The sequence below is a fragment of the Candoia aspera genome, chromosome 3, assembly GCF_035149785.1.
Source record: "Candoia aspera isolate rCanAsp1 chromosome 3, rCanAsp1.hap2, whole genome shotgun sequence".
NCBI lineage: Eukaryota > Metazoa > Chordata > Lepidosauria > Squamata > Boidae > Candoia > Candoia aspera.
Window position 1 is genome coordinate 138,520,654 of NC_086155.1, and position 12,138 is coordinate 138,532,791.

At 45.2% G+C, this 12,138-nt stretch overlaps 1 protein-coding gene across 1 annotated transcript in view; it reads left to right on the forward strand.

The window, feature by feature from the left end:
* The window catches only part of PPP1R3G (protein phosphatase 1 regulatory subunit 3G), a 1,059,979-nt gene that overhangs the window by 734,401 nt on the left and 313,440 nt on the right, over window positions 1-12,138 (forward strand). The gene's annotated exons all lie outside the window — the stretch shown is intronic.

The following is a 12,138-nucleotide window of genomic DNA, read 5'->3' on the forward strand; positions in this document are numbered from 1 at the left end:
TTTTCCTGTTCCTCAATCAGGCCATCTCAGGTTCAGCCTCTGGGATTTATTCAGGGGCATCCAGGGGGTGGTCAAAAAATCAAGATGGTGGCCACAACTGAGCGGTTAAGGCTGCCATCTTGACTTTTTTTGATCATGCCACCACCACAGACAACCTTGCATGGGGCTGGAAATGAGTCTTTTGGAGGAGTAAGAAAGAGGGTGATCCGCACTGCTAGAAGCCTGCAGCATTAATTTGGAAACTTCTTGCACTGGAAAACAAGGCTTGGACAAAGCAAGCTAATGAAGTGGGCAAGTGCTGCTATTCACAGCCAGCTGGATCAGTAAATGAGCAATTTTGCCCTCACTCTCTTCCAGGAAAGAAGACCAAGAGTCCATGTGGCAAGCTGATCTCATCTGTGCTGGATGGCAGGGAATGCCATTTTGGACATTCACTGCAATGTTGTGAGTTCTCTGAACATACTCCTCTGCCAAGAGATCAGCTTAGTCAGATGGAATGCTGTCACTTGCTGCAGGAGAGGTGGAGGGAATACAATTTTGTTCTGATTTTGTTGTAGTTTCCTGGGTTGAACAAAGTAAGATTAAACTCTGGTTACTTCCACACACAGTAACTACAATTCAGTATCTTGTCTCATTATTGAATTAAAGGTTCTTTTCTTGAAGAGTTTGCATTCTGTCAAATCTCATGGACAAATTAATAAATATATCAGCTGAAGGAAAGAAACCATTCACAAGAATATATGAAAATGAGCCCTCTGCCTTTGAGGAGTACATTAACAGAGTTAAACAAGAGCTCCTTTATATAAAAGTGAGTTAGATTTAATGAAATGTTCACAGCTATGAAATTGTTTTCATGTGGGGTTATAGTCTAAATCCGTAACTGCCAAATGCCCGTCTTTTGCTTTGGAGATGCATGAGATTTTTGTTTGCTTGTTTGTTAGTAACACTTACATGCCACTTCTGATTCAGAAGCCCAAGGTGGTACATGTAGTGCTCTCTCTTCCATTTTTCCCCACAGCAACAGGTAGGTTGGGCTGAGAGAGAAAAACTGGTCCAGAGTCACACAATGAACTTCCAGGACCAAGGGTGAACCTCAGCCTGGGTCTCCGGGTGTCAGTCCACACCTTAATGTCTACACTGCACACTAGAAAGTCCACACATATTTGCATACTTTTAGGACTGCTTTTTCTATTTATTTGTTGATGCATGGTTTCCTTCTTCCCCCACACTCAGGTCCTGGGGAAAACTCTAACTGAATGTGTTTGCTCAGGAGCATTTTAAGGAGAAAATGCCTTTACTGTAACTGCTTCATAGCATGATTTGGCACAGTGAATTGTGGCCACTGCTCCTTCTATGGAGCAAAATTAACACCCTGGTTGCTACAACAAGCAAAGAAAACAAAATGGTTTCAGGAGCAAAAAGGAACACTACAGGAGGCCCAGCACTGTTTTTGGATCACAGAGAGTTGCCGTCTTCCAGCTTGAGCCTTTGATCCATGTAGCTCTCAATTGTGTATGCTGGTTTTGGAAAATACAGCAATCCAGGGTTTTGGAAAATACATTCCCTAGCCCTAGTGGGAATGTTGGAAGTAGAAACTGGGACCTTTTGTATGAAAGCTTAGTAGGTACTATTGTGACCCACCCCCAGCAAAGCTGCACATTCTCTTGCTGGTTTGGAACCTTTAAAATAGGGTTTTCTTGATTCTTCAGTTATCAGCAGAACTTGAAGAACTTATACATTGGCTGAAGTTAGCACCATTAAAAGGTAAGGCTGGACCAAAATATTCTGTTGCTTGAGATTGAACCATATATCAGCAAACCAAGGGAGAAGCCAAACCTAGAAGTATAAATACCAGATTGCCTTGATTCCCACAACAGTGTAACCCAGTCAACCATTAACCCAGTCGAATCTCTTTATTAGCAGTTCTCACAGCACTCAGTCACATCACCTGGATCAAAAATCATTATTTTGAGAACACAAGGGTCCTTGACTGCTTTTTCCATGGTGCCTACTATCCCATGAACCCTTGAGCCTGGAGAGGGCTGGCAAGTCCTTGTGATATGGTGTGACTGCAGCCAGTCAGGGTTTGCGAGGTACATTCTGTACATTGTCAGCAAGTTTATTATAGAGAGAACATTTTGCTTTTTCAGCTGTTCTTCTCCAGATCTTTTTCTTAAAGGACTAGGAATGCAGAATAAATCAAGTGAATCATTTTAAGTGATTCCTATTCTTCAACTGATTGGGTCAAATTAGTTTAATTCTGTGTCCGACTGGGTCTGTTTAGGGTTAAGCCCTGTGGTTTATTGACTGGAGTGATTAAGCCCTTTTAAGCGTTTACAGACCCCATTGTCTGACAGCTGGTGCACTGTATATTGGATCTTGTCTGGTCTCACAAATTAAGCAGGGTCTGACCTGGTTAATACTTGGATAGGAGACAACCAAAAAACCCCAAGGCTTTGGCTTGACTTGCAAGACAGTAAACTTCTAGAAGAGAACAATGACAATTTTATGAATGTGTCTATATAGTCACCAGGAGTTAAGCTCCATTTGAAGGAATCTTTACTTTTACAACACATTACAATAGTGAAGTGTAGTGGAAACAACGCTAATACTCTATGTAACTTACTAAACACTCTATCAGAGATTTTCAAGCTCTATGTAACCAAGTGACATCAAAAACAACACTTTGTCCCTTAATGAAACTTTTCAACTCAAGTTCTTCAGTGTGGTTGGAGTGTTCTGTGCTAATATTTGCTTAGTCCTTTCATAACTTGTGGTATTAAAACAAAAACATAACCTTTTCTTAATAAATCGTAAAACCATCATATCTTTTTCAATGTACTGGAAAAATCGTTCACATATGCCTGAATACAAAGTATGGATTTTTATGAACACTAAACTCTAAATTATAGTATTCATATCTGCAATATAGTAGGGACTTACATGCTTATAAAGTTCATCCACTTCTTGTAACATCTCTGTAATGATGAAGCATTTCATAGAACTCTACCAGCATGGCTGCTTATTATAACCCAAATGTAATGGTTGCCTAATCCCAAATACTCAGTCTCACAAGCTCGGGCTTAAAGATAACTGATTTATTAAAGGAATAGTATGCAAATACAGAGAAAGCTGAGAATGAGCAAAAGCACGCCAAATACAAACTTAAAAGCTTTGCCTGTGAGCCAGTCCCACCCCAATCACCCGTCAGTGTGCACCCCCTCCCAGGTGCTAGGAACCGTTACACGCGCCTGGGAAAGTAACCTTGAACAGGAGCGCAAACCCAAACACACATTCCAGTGCTGTTAAACAACAGAGGGCGGAGGAATGGAAAAACCCTGGAGGGTGAAGGAACACGGCTGGAGGGTGAAGGAACACGGGAAAGAAGTTGACATATGAAACGTTACAATGTTAACAGAACATTGAAATGGGATACATGACATATTGCCCCCCCAAAAAAAATTGCTACGGAGCTGGTTTATCAGGGTAGGCAGAGTGAAAGCGTGCCACTAGACGAGGGGAGTGCACGTCAGGTGCAGCGACCCATTCAGGATGAGGGAAATGTTTCCAACGGACGAGGTACTGCAAAGTTGAGCGCAGGCGGCGAGAGTCCAGGACATCCGTCACCTCGAAGTGTTGCTGGTTATCAATCATGAGAGGAGGTGGTGGCACGGGTTGGGGATGCCAACGGTCCGAAGGCAGGTAGGGCTTGAGTAAACTACAATGGAAAACAGGATGTAAACGTTTGAGGTTGTGAGGCAAAGCAAGTTTAAAAGTAACAGGATTAATTTGTGCCACAATAGGAAAAGGACCCACAAACTTAGGGCCAAGTTTCTTGGAAGGTTGTGGTGACTTGATAAATTTGGTGGATAAGTAGACTTTATCCCCGACAGTGAAAGCAGGTTCAGGCGAGCGCTTTGCATCAGCATGGCGTTTGTAAGTGGCTGGGAATGGAGGAGAGCTTGTTGAATGTTGAGCCATGAGTGTTTGAGAGAGTCAGCCCAGTCAGTGAGTGAGGCCGGCAGGGGTTGTGGATGGGGAAGTTCAGGAATAGGAACAAAGTCTCGGCCAAAGACAGTTTTAAAGGGAACTTGGCCAGTGCTCTGATGAACGGCATTGTTATAAGCGACCTCTGCAAAAGGGAGTAAGTCGACCCAGTTGTCTTGTTGGTAATTAACAAAAGCTCTCAGATATTGTTCTAGAGTAGAGTTGACCGCCTCCGTAGATCCGTCCATCTCCGGATGCCACGCGGTGGAGAGGGCTTGCTTGGTGCCTAGAAGTTTTAAAAATGCCCGCCAAAATTGTGACGTAAATTGTGTGCCTCGGTCACTCACCAAACGGGAGGGGATACCGTGAAGGCGGTACACGTGAACGAGGAAGAGGCGTGCCAGCTGTTGTGCGGTGGGGATAGAAGCGCATGGGATGAAATGGGCTTGTTTCGAGAAAAAATCTTTGACCACCCAAATGACGGTTTTGCGTTGACTGGGGGGTAGATCCACGATAAAGTCCATGGATATGTCTTGCCAGGGGACGGATGGGGTGGCCACGGGTTGAAGGAGACCCTGAGGTTTGCCTGTTTTGCGCTTCGTTGCTGCACAAATAGGGCATGCTGTGACATAAGCTTTAAGGTCTTTAAGTAACGTTGGCCACCAGAATTGCCGCCGAACTAGGTGAAGTGTTTTTAAGTATCCAAAATGCCCAGCCAGTTTGTCATCATAGCAACGCTGGAGGATTGTTTTTCACAAAGCATCGGGCACATAGAGACGATCGTTGTGCCAGGCAAAGCCGTCGGTGAAAGTTACAATGTTTTGGTTTGCTTGTAACCAAGTGTCAGTTTTTTGGTGGAGGAGCAACTGTTGTTGAAAATCCGATGAAATTGGCAAGCGCGACGAGCGGCTGGGAGGCGGGGCGGCTGGAGTTTGCGTTTGATGCGCTCGCGTCTGACTGCGCGTCACCGCTGCCAAACTTAATTGTTTTTCGGTCCAGACGGTACCTTGGACCGTTGGCCCTGGGCCAGCATCTTGGGGTCTGCGGGAAAGCGCATCAGCTAAAAAGTTTTTCTTGCCTGGTATGAATTTAAGGGTGAAGTCAAAGCGGCTGAAAAACTCAGCCCAGCGAAGCTGTTTGGGGCTGAGTTTGCGACTGGTGCTTAGAGCCTCCAGGTTTTTATGGTCAGTCCAGACTTCAAAAGGGTTGGAAGTCCCTTCCAATAAGTGTCGCCACGTTTCTAAAGCAGTTTTTACAGCAAAAGCCTCTTTCTCCCAAACATGCTATCTCCTCTCTGTTTCGGTGAATTTGCGCGAGAGGTAAGCACAGGGTTTTAAGGCGCCAGAGTGGTCAGATTGCAGCAAGAGTGCTCCGATGGAGAAATCAGAAGCATTCACTTGTACAACGAATGGTTTAGAGGGGTCTGGATGCTGTAAAATTGGCTCTGTGGTGAAGATTTGTTTGAGCGCTTCGAACGCCTGTTGACAGGTTGGAGTCCATTTAAGGAGCGCTCCTGGGTTTTTTGAACGTCACGTATCCCCCTGCGCTTTGGTTTTCAACAGTTCAGTGAGGGGGAGGGCGATTTCAGCAAAATTTTGGGCAAATGCCCGATAGAAATTGGCGAATCCAAGGAAACTTTGTAATTGTCTCCTGGTATGGGGAGGCTCCCATGCCACAATAGCTTCCACTTTAGCAGGGTCCATTTCAATGCCTTTAGCGGAAATTCTATATCCTAGATAATCAATTTGTGACTGATGGAAGGCACATTGGACAGTTTAGCATACAACTCTGCTTTTTTCAATTTAGCCAGCACCTGACGCACCAAGTGAATATGTTCTGACATGATTTCAGTATAAATCAATACATCATCCAAATACACCAGTACCCCCTTAAATAGGTGGTCATGCAAGACCTCATTGATTAGTTGCATAAAAACCCCAGGTGCTCCCGACAAACCAAAGGGTAAGACTTTGTATTGGAAAGCCCCGAGAGGACAGTTAAACGCTGTTTTCCACTCATCCCCTTCCCTTATGCGAATACGAAAATAGGCTTCTCTCAAATCCAGTTTTGAGAAGATTTTGCCTCTGGCCAGATGTGATAACATATCTTTGATCAGGGGCAAAGGATATTTATTTAATATTGAGACCGCATTGAGCCCGCGAAAATTGGTACAAAGCCTCAATGACCCATCCTTTTTTGGTCTGAATAGGACAGGAGCTCCTACCGGGGAGTTAGCAGGCTCAATGAAACCCCTAGCCAGGTTTTTGTCAATGAACTCCCTTAGCGTAGTGAGCTCTTTGGGAGACATGGGGTATATTTTTGGGTGAGGTAACTTTACATTAGGTAAGAATTCAATGGCACAGTCTGTTTTTCAGTGGGGTGGCAAGCGATCTGCTTCCTTTTCCCCAAATACATCAGCTAGATCCTGATATTGACTGGGTAGTCCCTCAAGAGGTTGAAGCGTTTGTACAGTAGTGTACACTACCCCTCCACCCTCCATGTTGTCTAGAAGATCTTTTTCGGGTACTTTGTAAAATCCATCCGCAAAAGTCACAGTTCTATGTAGCCAGTTGATGAAAGGATTTTGTTGTACAAACCAGGGCATACCTAAAATAACCAGAGGACCCCCCACTGGAGCTACAACAAATGGCAGTTTTTCCCGATGGGAACCCATCTGCAAGGCAACCAGTCCCGTGGAATGAGTGACTGCTTTCCCTCCCGCCATAGTTCCATCCAATTGGGTGAAGATCATAGGTCTTGGCAAAGGAAACGTGGGCAGTTCCTGAGCCGCTACGACATCAGGGTGCATAAGGGAACGGGAGCAGCCCGAGTCGAGCATGGCCCAAACTTCCACAGTTTTGGTTTTTGATCCCAGTTTAACTTTTACAGTCAGTGTAGGGAAGTTTCCACTCACCGAATCGTGGTCATGCCCAGTTTCTTCCACCTGCCCTAGGGCGCCCTTCAGGGCAGGTGGTAGCCTTTTCCCGCCGGCTATTCAAATTGCAATTCTTCTTCCTCTTCCCCTAATGGTAGTTCTGGTGGGTCCAATTCTGCGACGGCAGCTTTCAGTTTCCGCGGCAGAGCAGGCGACTTCACTGCAGGTTTCGTCTGCCGTTCTTCTGGACGGCGTCTAGGGCACGAAGTGGCGCGATGCCCTTCTTTTCCACATCTCAGGCATTGACCTTTGGAAAACCGTCGTTCCCTTTCCTCTTCCCAGGCTTTTGGTTTGGGGCGGCTGGCAAGTCCAGTCGTGTGCGCTCCTCTGGCAAGTCTGGATTGTCTAAGCTCTTTAGTATGGGCATAGGTCTGCAGGGCATTTTCTGCACTGCCCGCCAACTGAATCCATCCGTATAGCGTCTTAGGATCATCTCTTCCTAGTGCCCAACGGAGGATTTCTGGTTCTAGCCCCTGCTTAAACATTTCAATTAAAGTTGGCTCAGACCAGTCTTCCACCTTCCCTGATAAAGCTTTAAATTCCAGCGCATAATTGGCAACTGAGAGGGACACTTGGTAGAGTTTCCTCAGGGCGTTTTTAGCTGTCTCTTGGACTAGAGGGTCTTCGAAATGCTGTTTAAGTGCCCACAAAAAGTCATCAAAGTTCTCTAACTCTGTTGCCTCGGTTTGGCACAGTTGCACATACCAATCAGCTGCCCTCCCTCTCAGTTTGTTGGCAATAAAATTGATTTTGCCGTGTTCTGAACGAAAGCTTCGGCCCCAATCCTCCATATAATGCTTAGCGTTAGTGATAAAGAAGGAGAGGGTAGTGGGATCCCCATCGAACTTCACTCCAAATGGTGGGAAGTTTCTTACCGGCTCAGCTGGCTGTGGTGGCTCCGTAAATGTCAGGGTACACCGAGCCCCCATGGGTGGCCGATCCCTGGGAGGTCTTGCCTCTCGCCCCCCCACCTGATGGGATGCTCGAGTCTTGCTTCTTCCCCTGGGTGGTAGGGTGCTATGCCTTGGGTACTGTGACGGCTCTTCCTCCCAATCTTCCTGGGTTGGCTCTGCACCCCTGGGGAGATCCTTAAGGATTGTCACTATTAGATTCATTTTGTCCTTGATTGCTTTCATACGAGCAGGAGTGACCGGCTCTTCCAGGGGTTGGTTGGTTACCACCACCCTCGGTGACAAGGGGATTTCGGGCTCCCAGGATAGTTGTGGAGACCCCCTCCCCGTTGCCCTCTCCATTACGGTTTTGTGTTCACTCCTGAGGCTCTCCTGCATGGATATCAGCAACTCATCTAATTGGACATCTCGCATCTCCCGACGTGCTGCTCTTTCCGCTCTCGAAGTTAGAGCTGGCCGGGTCCTTGCCGACTCCTGCTCTTCCTCACTCCCTTCACTCGCGCGAAGTTGATGGTCGGTCATCGCTAGCGTTCCCTCTTATCCAACGTTTGGATGGGGCTAGCGGAAGATGATTGAAATGATTCTCAGCTTTATGTAATGGTTGCCTAATCCCAAATACTCAGTCTCACAAGCTCGGGCTTAAAGATAACTGATTTATTAAAGGAATAGTATGCAAATACAGAGAAAGCTGAGAATGAGCAAAAGCGCGCCAAATACAAACTTAAAAGCTTTGCCTGTGAGCCAGTCCCACCCCAATCACCCGTCAGTGTGCACCCCCTCCCAGGTGCTAGGAACCGTTACACGCGCCTGGGAAAGTAACCTTGAACAGGAGCGCAAACCCAAACACACATTCCAGTGCTGTTAAACAACAGAGGGCGGAGGAATGGAAAAACCCTGGAGGGTGAAGGAACACGGCTGGAGGGTGAAGGAACACGGGAAAGAAGTTGACATGTGAAACGTTACAATGTTAACAGAACATTGAAATGGGATACATGACACCAAATATATCTTCTTAATACATTTTTGTTTTTAGGTTCTTTAAATCCAAGTCTATGAGCAGTCCTCATGGTGCAAGAGAATGTCTAAAAGTAGAACTGCATTTTGCAACTGTATGCTTTCCCAAATGTATGATTTCGTCATTAAGGAAATACATGGTTGGGAGGACCATTTACATGGGTGTGGGTAGGGAGTATAGGAGAGAAGTAGTTCACTTATACTTGAGTTCATCAAATTCAACTATAGATCCCATTCTTTGTGCCCACCTGATTTTTATTTTCTCTTTTAATATATTAAAAAAAAGCTAAACAGAAATCTGGAATGCAGCAAAATAGAGTACAGCATCTAGCATCATAATTACTTCCTGTAATGGTCAGTTTACAGACTGATAAGAATTCGGGAGATAGCCTTGTAAACAGCCACCTGCAAGTTCCTTCATTATCAGTGAAAAGAACCTCTCACTGGTCCACAGGAAAACTGTTAGAAAGAAACTAAGAAAATTTCCACCCAATTATATCGGGGGATAAGTTGGTTCTAAATTGGAAATAGTTCAGTTGCTGAAATTCTTGTAACCCTGTCCCCATAAATCTTGTTGAAGAAGACTGTGGGCATTTTGCTTGGAAGAATTACTTTTGGATGAGTTGACTGCCAAAGAGCCTAATATTCCCAAGAATACTTCTGGACCGTACATGAGTTTGAACAAATCATTTCTCAGAAATGAGGCTATCAACAGCATAGAGCTTTGTCTGGAAGTGTTTAGTTCCATCCAGCAGAAAATAAAAGTGGGTGGTTGGAATAATATTATCTTGGGGTACTAAAGCATGTAGCAAGAAACAAGCCCATCAGTTTGTCTTCTGGTAACCACAAATGTTGTGAAAGGTCTCAAGCATCATGGCAGCAATTCTATGAACAGTCAAGCTTCACCATGGCAGTCATTTTATGACAGCACTCACAACATGCTCATAGAATACTTCTTAAAAGGTCCCCACTGGCCCAAAAAATTGCTTTCCTCTGGCCTCACCTATCTAAGATCTCCAAGATCAAAGATTTCTTACTGTCAGAAAATCCTAGCAAAATGATATCCATCAGTTCAAAAGGACTCAGAACTGACTGAAGGAACAAGAACCACCTATCCTCCGCTAGCTGGTCCTTCAAGAGATAATGCTAGGCAGGTTTAAATCTTGCCAGTGCTTGGATCAGAGAATATCTGGGCACCTCCTTGATTTCTAGTTTATTAAGAAGTTCAGTTATAGATCAATAACAGGTTAAAGAAGAGGAAGTAGAGAGAAAGAATACATGGAAATGCCTGTACTAAGTAGGTGTAAACAGCAGAGTCTGTGAGGTTTGAGCCTGCTTCTGACTCTGAAAACAAAACTTATCAGGTGTCAGAAGGGGAAATCGTGACTCACCAGAAGAGACTTGGAGAAGCTGAACCAGGAAGTGACTCAGCAGAGTGGGAGAATTTGCAGATGCAGATTGGACAAACTCCAATCAGCGCTCGAGACAGGAGAGCAGAGAAGTGCACAAATCAGAAGGCAGCTCATTTGGCTGCAGGAGAGAAAAGGCACGGAAGGGATCACTTTAAAAGGCAGGCATAAAAAGAGCAAGCTGCCAGCGACAACCGATCCTTCAAACTCACAGCACTTGCGGAAGAGTCCTTACCAGTGTCAGAAGCCTTGCCTGTAGCCAGCGTGGAACCAGCACCAGAGCCTTCTGCCATCGTGGACCAGCCTCTTGCACAAGCCGCTCCAGTCGAGTCTCTCCTTGCCATCCCTGCTGAGCACAGCCTCGCTTCCAGCTCTAAGCCTCATCACATCGCTCTAGCACTATCCAGGTATGCTCCCAGATTCAAGCCTTGCCTAGACTCTCCAGTCCAGACCAGCTTAGCCTCAAGAGCCAAGCCTTACCTAGAGGTTCCAGTCCAGTCTTGCCTAGCCTCCATGTTTCAGCCCGGTCCTATCTGCGTACCAGTCCACAGAGCCTTGCCTCCAGCTTCTGCCTGAGCATGCACGCTAGCTTCACCAAGTGTGAAAGCTTCAATCAGAGAGTTAACTGAATTCTGCCTTGCTGTTCTGCCACAGTCTGATCCTGTAGCCTTGTCCATCCATCATTGCCTGAGTGGTCTTGATTGAAATTGCTTTGCTTTATTTATTCGCCAGGACTTTTACTGTTGTAAATAGTTGTTTTAAATAAAGAGTTTGATAATAATTCTGTCTGGCCGCCTCATAGTCTGAACAGGACAGAGTCCAGGAAGAATCAGTATTGGCACAGTGCTTTTAAACCAATTCAGAAATTATCTGAAATTAGGAATGAGCAATGAGATCAACAAAGGTGATGAAACCAAATATCTCAGTTAACCGGAACTCAAGCAACTGGCACTCTCAAGCAACCAGCACAAAAATCTAACCGGAAAAAACAGCACTCTCAAGCAACCAGGAAAAAAAAGGCACTCTCAAGCAACCAGCAAAAAAATTCTGTATCTCTCTGCTGCTATCTAGTGGGTATTAGAGTTTAATAGTAACTCTCAAGCAACCAGACACTACATTTATCCAGCATCTACCAATCCCCATGGGTGCTGGTCAACTGAGAGTCTACTGTAATACAATTATTTTTTTTAAAAATAGTAATTTTTTTTTAAATAGTAAAGAATTCCAAAACAGTCCCTGGGAATTAGAGGAAAGTGACAATGCTAAATGTAATGTGATCCACGTTGTGGCAAAAAATCCTAATTTCACCTATACACTAGGCATTCTCAGCAAGTCCAGATGGCTCTGTATTACCTCCATAGGCTATAATCACATTACTTCCATAGGCTGGGGGCCGCGGTGACTCAGTGGTTAAGACAGTGAGTCAGAGGACCATTAAGGTTGGCAGCTCGGCGGCTTGAAACCCAAGAGCACGAGCTGCGTGACAGAGTGAGCTCCTGTCAACTTGTCCCAGCTCCTGCTATCCTAGCAGTTTGAAAGCATTCAAATGCAAGTAGATAAATAGGTACCACTTTGGAGGAATAATAACAGGGACATGAAAGGAGCCCCCTCAGGCATCCCCTGGGCAATGGTGATGTCACCAGCAAATCCTTTCAATACAGAAGCACCTTGGTAAGTGCTTCTGACACACACACACACACAAAAACCTCCATAGGCTGGATAAAATGGGCAGGGGGGGGCTATTAGGGTCATGACCTGCTCCTTGGCTTCCCAAAGGCATCTGATTGGCTGCTGTGGGATCAGAAAGTTGGACTAGGTTGCACAACAGATTGGAAATCTAATAAATGAATCAGTGAAAGAAAACTGGAATGTAGTATGGGAA